Here is a 15,559-nt window from a genome sequence, read left to right on the forward strand (position 1 = left end):
TGTTGGTTTTCCAACAACTCCGTTCGACCCTTCTCCTAAGGATGCCTTTTCAAGCTCTTTGTGGCAGAAGTTGGCATTTTCTTCTCCATTCTCCTATTTCAATTATATATCTTCTATTCTTTTGTTCCGGAGGCATTGTGATGTTTCTCTTTTCAACCCATCATCCCATTTTGTCAAAGATCATGTTCTTTTCATGCCTTTCCATTTAACCGGAGTGTTGTGCCATATTGCTCTAGTTCTTTTCACCTTATCAAGCTTTGCATCTATGTCAACCGGAGTGCTGTCTGAGATCTTTCTTACCCCTTGTCCCATTCATTCAATTGTTCTGGAGGTAGTATGTTGTGATTTCATCAAGTATCTTCTCATCTTACCAAGTTATTACTCAATTCCTTTTCTTTTCAGTCGGAATGCTGCCCAAATTATATCATTATTAATCCTTTTCTATCTTGTTTTAACTGGAGTGGTTCAATATTTATCTTGCCCTTCAACCTCAAGGTTTTTCGCAATGTTCTTTGTTTCTCTTTTCTAAAGGAGTGTTTTCGACCTTATTCACCTTCATTGTGTTCTTTCTCGAATTTGTTCAACCTCGCAAGGTTCATTGGTTTCCCTTGTTTGTCAAAGAAGCAATTTTGTTTTACCTCTTCCTCTTCCGTTTCCCTCCGGTGCCACCTTGATCTCACGACGAGATCCTCTCGTAGTGGTGGAGTGTTGTAACACCCCGAGACTGTTGCGCCAGGTGTCTTGCAGTTATTCGCTATTGTTGCTTTGTCAGTTGCTTGTGTGTTGCATCTTATCATGTCATCATGTGCATTGCATCATCATGTTTTAAAAACTTGCATCTGTCCCGGTCTCCCAGTTCCTTTTGTTGTCTGTTCTGAGCCCAGACACACTTGCACGCACCTGCGGCACGTCTGAAATATTATTTTTATAAGTGGCCGAAAAATGTTCTTGGAATGGGATGAAAGTTGGCGTGTGGTCTTATTATAGTGTAGATAGACCGCCTGTCAAGTTTCATCGCATTTGGAGTCTGTTTGGTAGCCCAACCGTTAAACTATAGCGGCATTATAGTCGGGCAAATCGTCGGACATTTTCGGTCTCCGGAAATAGTCGCCGGGCCTCTCTCTCTTCTCTTCTCTCAGTCCAAGGCTTTCTGCATAGCCCACTGCCTTACCGCCAGGCCCAATCTAGCCTCTCTTGTCAGCCCGCACCCCTTCTCACGCGCGCGTCTGAAATCTGTCCCGGACCCGACCCGGACAGTCGTCACCATTGGATCCGGATCATGCCCAAACATCTACAAAACATCACCATTTTCTCATTTGGACTTCCTAGTCTATTTTTCTCGACCGCTCGATTTTATTTGGAGGGACGGATTAGCCCCTAAACTCTCCCTCTTTCCTTATATATATATACTCCCTAGTCTAAATCTAGACCAAACCCTAGAAACTAGGGATCTTGTCCCATCCTTCCCACTCCGCCGCCATCTTCCTCGGGATCCCTCCCGATCCACCCACCTACGTCCATCGTTTTCCCCAATGGCCCAACCAGCACTCGAGGCTTCCCCTCGATCCAATTCCGCAGCCTCCTCCCGATTCACCAGTCAGCCACCACCATAATCTTCAAATCCATCGATCCACCCAACCACGCGTCTTGCTCCTCCTGTGCACCCCGCCTTCGCCTGCCGTGCCTCGTCGGACCGGCCTCGCCGGAGACCAGCGCCATGGAAGCCTCCCGATGGACCCCGACCTCCTCTTCGCCTCGTTGGTGCACGCCATAAGGTCGTTGTCTCGTTTTTCTCCTCCTCATTTCCCTTTATTTTTCTCTCTCGTGCTCTCTCTCTAATCCTTCTCCCTCTCCATGTGTTTGCCTTCTCTACCAGGATCCGCCTCAAGCGATGGCCGGCCTGAGCCGCCCTTCTCCCTCAACCTTGGCCGCTCGCTGGAGCTCGTGCACTGCTCTGCATCGCCCCGCCGTGCCTGCTGGCCCTGTCGTGCTGCCCGGCTTCACCCGTTCGCCCGTTGACCGAGAGCACGATCATCTCTAGTCTGTCCCTGCCTCCTCGTCAGTCACGTCGCTGGTGACCAAGGCCACCAGGACCCCCCCTCAATGGTGCAACGTCGCCGGCCACTTCTACGAGCAGAGCCGCCGGATCCAGCCGTCGCCTGCGTCCGCCTCGTCCTCCATCACCTGGAGCCACCAAAACCGCGTCAAGTCCCGTCGTCGCACCCTTGTTCGCCTGCCCGGAGCCCCACGTCCCCGCCTCTGTCCGGCCATCCACATCGCCGGCGCACTCAGCAGATGAGCCCTGCGGCGCCGGAGTCCATCACCTGCTCGCCGTCGTTCTGCTTCACGTCGTGCCGCCGTGCCCGGTGCGCCCTGGCGAGCTACTCTGCTTCGCCCGCTCGTACCCGTTGACCGTGCTGCGGCTGCGAGCGACCGCCAGTGGGCTTCCCAGATCCAGCCGGCCCAGTGCCTCCCTTGCCAGCCCCTCTCCTCACCGACTGGGCTTGGCCCATGGTGAGAACACCCCTGGCGCCCGACCCCTTTTTTACCTGTTGTTGGACCCATAGATCCGGCCCAGTATCTATTTTTTTTAGGCTCTGCGAATTTAGCTATTATCCCAGGTTTTGCAGTTTTACAGAAAACCCCTTACACAACATGCATATAATAACTCACAAACAGTGCATCATTTTAAAACAAACTTTATCTGAAAGTTGCTTAGAATTTTGTGTAGTTTCATAATATGCCACTCTCAATCATGTTCAAAATGTCTAAATTGATGTTTGCACATGTTTGGCCTATTACCTTGTTAAAATGCTTTATTTCATAACTTAATAACCATAGCTCCAAACCTAACAAACTTTATATGTAAATGGGGTGGAAACTGTCTAGTTTAACATGGTGGCAACACTTTGCATGTTTAACAACCCTAAAATTGTGTTTAGGGTAGAACAGTACCAAATCCATTAATATGGACATGAGGATTTTCCGGAATTGTTGTTTGTTGTTCCGGCCTCATTTATACTTGCCTAGATAGGTAGTTTTACTATGCTTCACCTCTCGCCATGTTTAATAACTTTTAATACTGTTGGGTACATAAGCAAGATCGAACTAAATAAGTCACGTGGTGTTTCGTCAATATGCAACGGAGTTGCATATTGAGCTCCACTTAATTTGTAGGGTTGTTTGTGCACTTTGCCATGCCATGCCTCATTAAACCGGACATGCATCATACTTGTTTGTGCATCGTGCCATGCTTATGTGAGGTTTGTTCACTATGTTGTTTGCTTTCTTTCCGGTGTACTTCTTCTCGGTATCCGGTAACATTGCGTTTGTGAGGATATGTTGGCTACGCTCGTTTGTCTCCTTCATGGACTCGTTCTTTTTCCTTGCGGGATCTCAGGCAAGATGACCATACCCTCGAAATCACATCTATCTTTGCTTTCTAGATGCTCGCTCTATTGCTATGCCTATGCTGCGATTCCTACCACTCGCTTATCTTGCCCCCCATGTTGCCATGTTAAGCCTCTAACCCACCTTGTCCTAGCAAACCGTTGTTTGGCTATGTTACCGCTTTGCTCAGCCCCTCTTATAGCGTTGTTAGTTGCAGGTGAAGGTTGGAGTTTGTTCCTTGTTGGAACATGGATTGTTACTGGGATATCACAATATCTCTTATTTATATTAATGCACCTATACACTTGGTAAAGGGTGGAAGGCTCGGCCTTATGCCTGGTTTTTTGTTCCACTCTTGCCGCCCTAGTTTCCGTCATATCGGTGTTATGTTCCCGGATTTTGCGTTCCTTACACGGTTGGGTTATAATGGGAACCCCCTGACAGTTCGCCTTGAATAAAACTCCTCCAGCAAGGCCCAACATTGGTTTTACCATTTGCCACCTAGCTTTTTCTTTCACTTGGGTAGGCCTGCCCAAGAGTCATCTTTATTTAAACCCCTGGGCCAGTGCTCCTCTGAGTGTTGGTCCAAACTGAGCGATGTCCGGAGCTACCAGGGGAAACTCTGGGCTGGTCCACCCGACGTCTCGCTCATCCTGGGTGCCCTGAGAACAAGATATGTGCGGCTCCTATCGGGATTTATCGGCACATCTAGGTGGCTTTGCTGGTCTTGTTTTACCATTGTCAAAATGTCTTGTAACACTGATGACGAGTCTGATCGGCTTGTCTTGGGAGAAGGAATATCCTTCGTTGACCGTGAGAGCTTGTGACGGGCTAAGTTCGGACACCCCTGCAGGGATATGAACTTTCGAAAGCCTTGTCCGCGGTTATGGGCAGATGGGAATTTGTTAACGTACGGTTGTAGAAAACTAGAAACTTATCTTAATTAAAATGCATCAACCGCGTGTGTAGCCGTGATGGTCTCTTTCCGGCGGTGTCCGGGAAGTGAACACGGTGTTGGAGTTATGCTTGAATGTAGGTTGTTCTAGGATCACTTCATGATCATAGTTTCTCGACCGTGCTTTTGCCTTCTCTTCTCGCTCTCATTTGCGTATGTTAGCCACCAAATATGCTAGTCGCTTGCTGCAGCTCCACCTCATACCTTTTACCCTAGCCATAAGCTTAAATACTCTTGATCGCGAGGGTGTGAGATTGCTGAGTCCCCGTGAATCACAGATACTTCCAAAACCAGCTTGCAGGTGCCGATGATACCGTGCAGACGCAACCAAGCTCAAGGAGGAGCTCGATGAAGATCGTGTTCGTTATGTTCCGTTTCCAGTTGATCAGTAGTGGAGCCCAGTTGGGACGATCGGGGATCTGTGTAGCATTTGGGGTAGTCTTCTTTTATTTTGGTTCCGTAGTCGGACCTTCCTTGTATCTGGATGATGTAATGCTTTATTCATGTATTGTGTGATGTGGCGATTGTAAGCCAACTATGTATCTCTTTCCCTTATGTATTACATGGGTTGTGTGAAGATTACCTCACTTGCGACATAGCTTACAATGCGGTTATGCCTCTAAGTCGTGCTTCGACACGTGGGAGATATAGCCGCATCGAGGGCGTTACACTGTTTCTTGAGTATCATGTGGTGAGGATGACACTGCACTCTTTAAACGAGTATGGCGTCTCACAGTAACCCACTGGAGTGACTGTCTCATCATAAGTGATTGACGAGGGATACAAAAGAGCATTAGTTTGATGTATGAACATGGTTAATAGACATATGTAGTATGTATCAAAAACAGGAAGGCATGTCATTATCAAAGGTATAATGTGTAAAGTAAGCAGATGCAATTTAACCAAATTGGAAGCAGTACAAGCTAGACACCATATGCAGGATGCAACCACATTTGACAGCGCGAAGTTAAAGCAAGCACCTGGGATGGTTGTGTGTGGAAATTGAGATCATCAACTGCAGAGCTATGTTTACTATCTCCAACTGCTGACACTGCACCCTTTAGAGCACTGAAACGCTTAGTGCTTATCTTTGAATTACACTGGAGCGACCTCTGTCTTTTCTTTTCTGCATTCATCAACACTGCGTTAGAGTCTAAAATTCCCATGCATAAAAAACCAACAGTGTGAGTATGGGTGAAGTGTGTGCACAATTAGTACAGTGTAAAGGTAGTAGATAGTAGGTCGATGAGAAATAAATGACGGGAGACATATGATAGCTCTACAACATGCATGGCACACTAAATTACTACAAGATTCTATGAAAATAACAGTCGACTGAAAACAAATAGGTCAGTCCATTTTTTCTGCACTGTCCGATGTACAAAGAACGGACAGATCACCTTCATCTACCTCTAGCTAGTCAGTGTTGATGATCTTCATCGAAATGCCAGCGACCACCGGCCCAGTCCCCTGCCTGCGTCCTCCCCTCGACCTCAGCGCACCGCCGTGCTTGGCACCGCCCCCGGACATCCATTCAAGCCCCGCCAACCTCCAGATCAGGCGCAAGCAGCTCCTGCGCCCCACACCCCTATGATAGACACCGATGCGCCGCTTCCCCAGCGAACAAGCGGACTAGGTGCTCCGCGCGCCTAAAGGGATGCTGCTTCTTTTAATTGCGGTTTGACTGACCCTGAATTGAAATCCAGGCGGGCTACTGACATCTAGCAAAGGTGAAATAGTAAAGGGAGAAAACCTTGTGCATTTAGTATCACGAAGAAGATCCAGTAAGAAGCGTTCAACTAGTTTCTTTCGTGGGATGAATACGATGTGAGCAGAGACGTAAGGTTTGCACGAATAAGGGAGGAGGAGTACCTCTTTATGCTGGCAGTGCTGTGTCCTCCTTCTGTTTTTCCGACGATCTTCTTGTGGTTCACTGGAAACGAGAAGTTGTGGAGGACGGTGGAGCCTTGGACGAACCCATGGCCAAGTTGTTGAGTATGGTGCGGTGGTCGTTTGTCGGCAGCGGGGAACCAAATCCGAGGCGGCGAACGACGGCATAGCGGGAACAGCTCTGGTGCGATGGACGGTTGCGACAGTGGAGCGGCAGCAGTGAGGCACAGGACGGCGTGGTTGGAGTGGTTCTGGTACGGCGCACGTCGGCATCATGGAGGCTACTTTACCTCGGCTTCAGCTGCTAAGTCTTTGAGGGCGTTGCGGTTGCGGTTGTGTTGGACGACGATGTCGGCGTACCGGCTCCGGCGTGATGGAGGAGGGCAGCGGTGGATTGGGCGCTCTAGGGTGGAGGACGGAGGAGGCTGGGGTTTCACAGCTGGTGGAGAGGGTGTTTTGGCGCCCACGGAGTATGAATGGGGAAACGGAGGGAGGCGGGTAACTAAGGGTGAACAATGTTTCGGTTTGGGATGCGCTTGTTTGAAATTTGGGGAAAGTTACAAACTTTGCCCCCATCTAAAATTTCGGACATATTGCGGGTTGGGGGTAGGACAGTAATCTCAGGTGTCCCAAACGTGGGCGGGATAGATTTCGGCTGAGAGCATGGGTGTTTAGGCGCCCACGGCGTATGAATGCTCCTCGAAGGCGGTTGAGACTGGCGTCTTGGTGAAGTTACAAACATACCCCGGTTTAGACCTTTGGACATCAGGACGATAGGCTACACGGGCCAGAGTCAGGACAGTAATTTCCTACCACCAAACATTAGTCTCGCGCGGTTTCGGGTGACAAGAGGCCTATTTGGCGCTTCGTTCAATATTTGGGAGCAGAAGCATTAACGTTTTTGGTTCTCTTGAATTGAACTTTCAGGATTTGTCAAACTTCACAAATCTTTACTCTTGAAAATCCTAATGCTATGATTATATTGGAATGGAGGGGGTACATTTGAATATACATTGTACATGAGTATATATTAAAAAATATGCAACTTACCTCAGTTCATGCATGGTTCCAGATATAATCTCCTTGGTTGCAAAAAAAAGTTAGACATGTGTATGAATATATATAGCATGTTCAAACGCACAACAAAGATTGACGCCCCCTTTTACATCTGATTTACAAATGCCATTATCTCGGGTTCAAATAGATGAATGCACTTCCTATGAATTCGAATCTTCGAAACCCCCTTTATGTTGAATTCGACATGTATTCTATTTCGTAGCTAGTAATTTGGAATGTATCCATGCAAGTGACAAATGTATAAAGTGCTTCACACTAACAACATGGAGTGCACTAATTAATGTTTATATATGAATTGCAAAAGCATCTGTTGCCTGTATTTCAAACCGCTCTCACTCTATGGATCGATAATATGAAATAAACACATGCACATGCTAGAATTCAATAGAGTATGGGTGTCGGATAGACTGATCTTCGTCCATATGCAATTTGCAAAATTCATGATCTCATCCAAAAATAATAATGCCATTTATATTTTAATTTAATGCGTAGAACCGCCTTTTACACGTAGATGCACTATGCCTCGGCCCGTTCTCACAAATGCGCTATATATCTCTCTATCTACCGCATAAGTGCACACAATTTATATGCATATGCATTTCTCTTTCACACATGGTCACAATCTCTCTCGGGGTGTCGGGGAGTCTCACGCGCATGCTCTCTCTGTATCTCTCTCTATCTTTCTGACTACTATGTACCACTCTTTTCACTAATCTCAGTTGGAAAACACTATTTTCTCTCACATGCATATATACAAACGCGCGGTCTCTACTAGCCCTCTATATGTACATATATGTGCCTACGTGTCTCCCGCACGCACATTATCTTTAGGCCTTTCTCGCACACATTGCCCCCCAGACACACCTCTCTCTTAATAGTTGGCAGATATGATTCCATCATATCATTTGGTAGGATATCCCTGACTGTTAGGCTGGATGGTAATACCAGGAAAAGTTTTACCCTAGTTCGGACCCTTGCAGCTGAGGAAAAAGCCTATTCCTGGTACTGTATGTTAGTGATAGGGGTGTGTACAAAGTACACGAGAATACCAGGCATTGTGCGTGTGTGTATACTATCGATGAACTAGCCCCCAAGCTTCTATAACATACTGGGGCCTAGGGTTACAAATCATATATAGTCGGCTTATCACCAATGGGGATAGAGTCCTCCGCGACTCTGGTAGCTAGCTTCGTGTTGTACGCCGAGTCCTCCACATGGGTCTTCGTATAACGTGTCTCGGTCGAACCTATGTGGCGTAGGATGGAACCGACCCATGAGTCCTCATGTTGACCCATCACAACTAGAAATGATGTGCCCACCACACCACACACGCAATCGGCCACTAAGAAAATAAGCATATACAATAGTACACTGTTATACATGAAAGTTAATTGCATGGTGCATCCAAAAATATTTGTTCTGCATTGTGAATGTTTATATATTCTCCTAAAATATTAGTCATGGGAAACAGAAACATAGGGCATATCTCTCCTTGTCTCCACCGGACACCCCCTCTTTCTACACCACTTTCACGTACGCACACAAACTATCTCTCGGCCCTCTAAAAGTATGCATGCCCACGACCCATTCACGCATGACGGTCACTGTATTTCAAGCTAAAGAACTATACGGTCACTGGATTTCAGAATATGCTCATTACGGTCACCGTATACATTCTCGTGGTGATCATACGGTATCTAGCTCACGATACGTCTCCGTATTTTCTTGATGACACTAACGGACTTTGCATTTGATGCGTGCTCCGTATTTTGTTGACGACACTTACGGTTATTGTATTTGAAGCGAAAGCACGATATGGTCACTGGACTTTAGAATAAGCTCATCACGGTCACCACATACATTTTGTTGTGCTAACCAACATGTGGTTGGACGGTTAGGAGGACAGTGGTTCCTCGAGCCCACCAGGGTTAAAGTCCCGGTGCTCGCATTTATCCTCGGTTAATTTTAGTATTTTCCGGCGATGTGCGTTTAGTGGTAGGAGACGTTCCAATCGACTACGAGGCACCTATGGTGACTTCGTAAAATCTCAAGATCATGTGCGGGCTCACTCTCTCGAAGGTGCTCATAGGGGTAGGGTCTGCGTGTGTGCGCTTATAGCGGTGAGTGCTTGCACATATATATGAGCCCCTGCATCTATACCGTGTTAAAAAAATACATGTCATGATTATACGGTCATTGGCTCACCCGTACCACTCCGTATTTTGTTGATGACACAATCAATTGACCAGTCAAACGTTCCACGTGGCGCAACTAGTGTTGCACCATCGGGGCGCGTAACAGTGGGGCCCACCTATCAGCCCATATATGAAAGAAAGAAATGGTAGTTTGAGTCTGTACTGTGTTAACAAAATACATTTTAGGGTGATCATACGGTCACTGGTTCACCATACAACTCCGTAATTTGTTGATGACATGATCAATTGACCAGTCAAATGGTCCACATTCAGTAGCGCACATTACCATAGGGCCAACCCGTCAGCGCGTATATGAAGGACAAAAATGGTAATAAATTAGTGGTCGGTGGGTACTCGACGTCGTGAGACCTCTGGTTGGCAGTCGCCGGTGGTGGGGGGAGGGCGTTGATTGGGCGGTGGGGTGGGGATCGCCAGAGAAAAAGCTTGGTGTGGGGGGCCTAGAGGGATTGCCGGTGCGGCGGCGGACAGACGGTGGCGAGTGGTTTCGGGGCGGGCGGGGCGGCGCGGGGGTGCGGGATGGCCGCGGCCGGCGGGGGCCGGCGGTTCGGACGGTGGTGGCTGGCGGCTCAGGGGGGTTGGTGTTTGATGATAGACTGCAAACCCTTGATTTCGTATCCAACGGCTGGAAAATCTAATGACCAGAGATGAAAAAGTCAGTCGACTGACGTGTAGCCTCACCCCACATGTACACATGCACGCACACAAGACATGCACGCATGTAGGCGTGCAACACTGACACATACACATAACGAACACACGCACGCATGCAGGCATGCAACACTGACACGTACACATGCACTCACGAACACACGCACATACGCACACATGCATGCAACATTGAAACGTACCCTTGCACGCACGCAACACTTGCATGCCTACATGCACATAGCACACGACGCAAGACACATGCTCAACCTATACGTGCATGCACCCTTTCTTAAGGACATGGATTGTTACAGGTATTAGTCAATCTTATCTGTGATAAGCAGAACATTGATGTTTGCAGCAGTCTTTATGAATCACAACGTATCGAACGGGCTATCAACATAGTAGGCTTATCTACATGAAAAGGATGACGTCACACTCAATGAATAATCATCGGTTTATGCAATGCCCACTTATGACCACCCTGGCCCACCAAAGGTTCCTCTGCTGTGTGCTGCCTCTGTTGGGTCACTGACATGCAGGCCATGTACCCAAAGAGCCCACACGTCAGTGGAAGAATGTCACGGTGTCCTACGTCAGAGTCGAGGGCGCCGCTCACTGCACGCGCGGCTGAACACGCCTCCTTGCCGCATTCAAACGCCTCCATGAAACCCGCTCGTGTGGAAGCCGAGAAACCCACTCTGGACACACGTCCATTCATGACCGGGCCAGCATTAAATGCAACACCGGCCGAGCTCCTCCCGTCTACCGTCTATTTAATCTCCTATTTAAACGAGGCCAAACGCCGGCCAAGAATCGCACACCTCCGCCGCTCACCTATCTCCTCCTTCACGATTTTGTCCACTCTTATAGTGGCTTATGAAGAGTAGTTATTCCGCACAAGCCATTTGTCTAGGTTTGTATCTCTCACACGCACCCACGTAGGTGGGGGACATGCACGAAGAGAAGAGGTGCATGCACGACGCACGTACTCCCATCTCTTTCCCAACCACACCCGCGCGGGTACACAGTGGAGCTCATTTCTATACGAAAAGGCAGCCCACATGGTAATTTGACCGTGTACTGGTTGTCCACTTGGTGGAGGGAGGATCGTCTACCACAGGTGAACAAACAAATTTCGACTTGACGCGTTATGTTAAAAAAGAGGCAAACCATGTGGGGCCTACCTTAGAGGCAAGGCTCTATACACTGGAGTACTTTTGATATGTCCCGTGAACTCGCAGAACGAGGAGAAGCTTGCTTAGTACGCCGTCTCCCCCGCCCACGGGTGCGGTGGCTCGTAGGATGAGGTGAAGCTTGCTTACTAGTAGTAGTATTGTACGCCTTACGCCCGCTCCCTCGCCCACGCGCGCGGTGGCTTGCAGGACGAGGAGAAAATTTTACTACTCCCTCCGTTTACTCCTCGTCCCTACTACCTTGGTTAGAGAGATTATCATATTGTTTGGAATATATATGTCCTTTAGTACTCCCTCCATTTACTTATACAAGGCCACTATAAAAAATACATTTTGCATCTATACAAGGCCACAAATAGTAATCAACACAAAAGTTACTACTCCCTCCTTTCCAGTTTATGGCTCAATTTCAAAATCTCTCCAACCATGGTAGACGGTGAGTGGTCGAATTAATTTCGTACTCCTAGTTCGCACAAGTAATTAGTACGCTCATTTTTCTCAAGAAGTTATGTTTACTGTAACGCCCCGAGACCGACGCTTCAGAAGACTTCCAGGGTTTCCGAGTTTCGCCGTGTGTTTATTTTGTGCTTGCTCTTTTATTTTTGCATTGCATCATGTCATCATGCCATCATGCCCTTTAATTTTTAAAACTCAACTAAATAAATTGTATGGATTTTTCGATCCATTTAAATCGAGGGACTCACATGGTGACATCTCTTTATAACATATCCTCCAATATTAGGGAGCTATATTAAATATTTCTTTATTTCGGAAATCACCATAACCCACGTGCAAAATAAATCCCATGCCTTTTTCTGCCCCGAGTTGACCTCCAAACCTTGCCCATAAATTATTTCATCATTTTCCGGAGCCCCACCAAAAATCCGAACATTTTTGGACCTTCCTTTTATCAAGTCCTAGTTCAAACCCATTTGAATTAAATTCAAATGAGTTTGAATTTACATCTTTCAATCATGCCTCTTTCTAGTTTTCTTGGTTCAAGCTCATTTTTGAGAGTCCGAGAAAATTAACCGCATGCCCAAATTCTTCCTCTAACCTTCTCTTCTCTCCTATCCTTTCTTCTAGTTCTTTGTTAATGCAAAGAGTATATGAGGGAGAGAGAGAGAGAGAGCCCAGCAGCCTGCAACCCTAGCCGGCCTCTTAGGCCCATCCGCAGCACAGCCGGTGCCCCTCTAACCCTAGCCGCAGTTCCCCTCGACCCGATCGCACCCCATCTCTCCCTGTGTGCCGCACACCCCCGCATCGCCCGATCCCCTCGCTCCCGCACCCATCGCATCGAGCCACCCAGCGCCCGATCCCCTCTCCTCGATCTTCCCCTTCCTCTCCGGTGCGCCTCCACCTCGCCCTTCCTTCTCCCTCCGTGCGCCAGTACCCGACCTCCAGTGCCCGACCCTGCGCTCCGCCCTCACCGGAGAAGCGGGCCAAGCCGGAGCCCCGTCAACCTCCTCAACGCCGCTGCTTCGTCCAGCAAGTCCAGGCCACCGAGCTCGCCTGGGCCGCACGACCATGGCACCGTCGGCCTCCTCGCCGCCCCTGGAGCCGCACCGCCTCGACCATGCCGCCGGCAGCAGCAGCAGCTGCTGCATCCTCTCGCCGACGCCGCGCCGGGCCTCCCGCGCCGCCACCTGGAGACCAACTCCGGCGGCCCCGTCGCCTCTGCGCGCGCCCAACCGCCTCGTCCCGTCCCCGCGGACCCCTCCTCGTTGCCCCGCTGTGCTCCGGAGGTCAGGGACGCCATGGATGACCCTGCGGCCACGCCCCTGTCGTCCCCGTGCCCTGCTGCCTCCTAGAGTGACTTGCCCGTCGCCGTTCGTCTTCAACTGCGGGAGTGCAGTCTTCCTCTAACCCAGTCCAGATCCGGGTGGCCTCCGCCGCCTTGCCCGTCCCCATCGGAGTTGACCTCCACCGCAGGCCACGCACGAACCCGCGTTGCCTCTGCCAGCCCTGTGCTGCTGCTTGCATCCGCCAAGGCCATCTTCAGATTTTCGCCAAGTACAACTACCGCCGACATGTACATCTACGAAAAACGTGTACCATCTACCGTCGCTTGAAGACCCGTGTACGACTACTTCCACGACGTCCGTGAACCACTACCATCGACCCTCGAAGACCCCGTGGGCCCCGAACATCCATGGGACATGAACAACTACTTCCACTACGATATGTACCTCTACCGTCGCCGCGAACAACTACTTCCCACGACGACCCGAGAACGTCTACTTCCTCTACATCGTATCGAACTCGATCCGCCCCGAAAACGCTTGCTTCAAAGCTATAACCCGAGACGACCGCGATGAGATGCCCTTGCATGTATGAGATGAACCGTATGTTTGCACCGTGTCCGAATTGTCACTCGTTTTCCATGCTGCCGTCCCGTGGGAACCTGGAATCCGGGGGCACCCCACCATCCTTGCACGACACGCTCACGCCCACTTCCGTTGCACCGGTATCTCCATGAGCTACCGGAACCGATATGTTGCCATGGCATCATTTTCGGATATGTTGCCGTGGCACCATTTCTGTTTCGCCGCCGTGGCACCCTTTTCATTCTGCCATGGCGACTAATGCTTCATAACATGCTCATGTCAACATTTCCATAAAAAAAGCATAAACTTGTATATGTCATCCGCATCATGTTAACAATATTTAAATGCTTAAAAAATTGTTGTTGCATTAAATTACTAAATGACATGGGGATTTTCCGAAATTGTTGTTTGTTGTTTCCGGCCTCACTTAAACTTGCCTAAATAGTTAGTTTTATTATGCTTCACCCCTTTTGCCATGTTTAATAACATTTAATATTTTTTGTTAACCTAAATGAGAGAGAACTAAATAATTGATGTGGTGTTCCGTCAATATGCAACTCGTTGCATATTGAGCTCCACTTAATTTGTAGTATTGTCTGTTGCACTTTGCCATGCCATGCCTCTTTAAACCGGACATGCATCATACTTGTCTGTGCATCATGCCATGTTTATGCTTGTGTGTTTACCATGTTGTTTGCTTCTTTCCGGTTTGCTTCTCTTGTTAGCTTCGGTTTCGTTCTGGAGTTGTGAGGATTCGTTTGCCTACGTCCGTTTGTCTTCTTCATGGACTCGTTCTGCTTCCTAGCGGAATATTTCAGGCAGATGACCATTACCCTTGATATCACTTCTATCTTTGCTTGCTAGTTACTTCGTTCTATCGCTATGATGCGCTGCCTATCCTTTGTTTACCATGCCTCCCATATTGCCATGTCAGCCTCTAACCTTTTTCGCCCCTCCTAGCAAACCATTGCTTGGCTATGTTACCGCTTTGCTCAGCCCCTCTTATAGCATTGTTAGTTGCAGGTGAAGTTGAAGATTGCTCCATGATGGATAGGATTATGTTGGGATATCACAATATCTCTTATTTAATTAATGCATCTATATACTTGGTAAAGGGTGGAAGACTCGGCCTTATGCCTGGTGTTTTGTTCCACTCTTGCCGCCCTAGTTTCCGTCATACCGGTGTTATGTTCCCGGATTTTGCGTTCCTTACGCGGTTGGGTGATTTATGGGACCCCCTTGACAGTTCGCTTTGAATAAAACTCCTCCAGCAAGGCCCAACCTTCGTTTTACCATTTGCCACCTAAGCCTTTTTCCCTTGGGTTCTGCAGACTCAAGGGTCATCTTTATTTTAACCCCCCCAGGCCAGTGCTCCTTCGAGTGTTGGTCCGAACTGAGTAGACTGCGGGGCCACCTCCGGGAAACTTGAGGGCTGGTTTTACTTGTAGGATGTCTCATCCGGTGTTGCCCTGAGAACGAGATATGTGCATCTCCTATCGGGATTTGTCGGCACATTGGGCGGCTTTGCTGGTCTTGTTTTACCATTGTCGAAATGTCTTGTAAACCGGGATTCCGAGTCTGATCGGGTCTTCCTGGGAGAAGGTCTATTCCTTCGTTGATCGCGAGAGCTTGTCATGGGCTAAGTTGGGACACCCCTGCAGGGTATAATCTTTCGAAAGCCGTGCCTGCGGTTATAGGCAGATGGGAATTTGTTAATGTCCGGTTGTAGATAACTTGACACTAGATCTTAATTAAAACGCATCAACCGTGTGTGTAGCCGTGATGGTCTCTTCTCGGCGGAGTCCAGGAAGTGAACATGGTTTTGGGTTATGTTTGACGTAAGTAGGAGTTCAGGATCACTTC

This window comes from Triticum dicoccoides, chromosome 3A (assembly GCF_002162155.2).
Source record: "Triticum dicoccoides isolate Atlit2015 ecotype Zavitan chromosome 3A, WEW_v2.0, whole genome shotgun sequence".
In the NCBI taxonomy this organism is placed as follows: Eukaryota; Viridiplantae; Streptophyta; class Magnoliopsida; order Poales; family Poaceae; genus Triticum; species Triticum dicoccoides.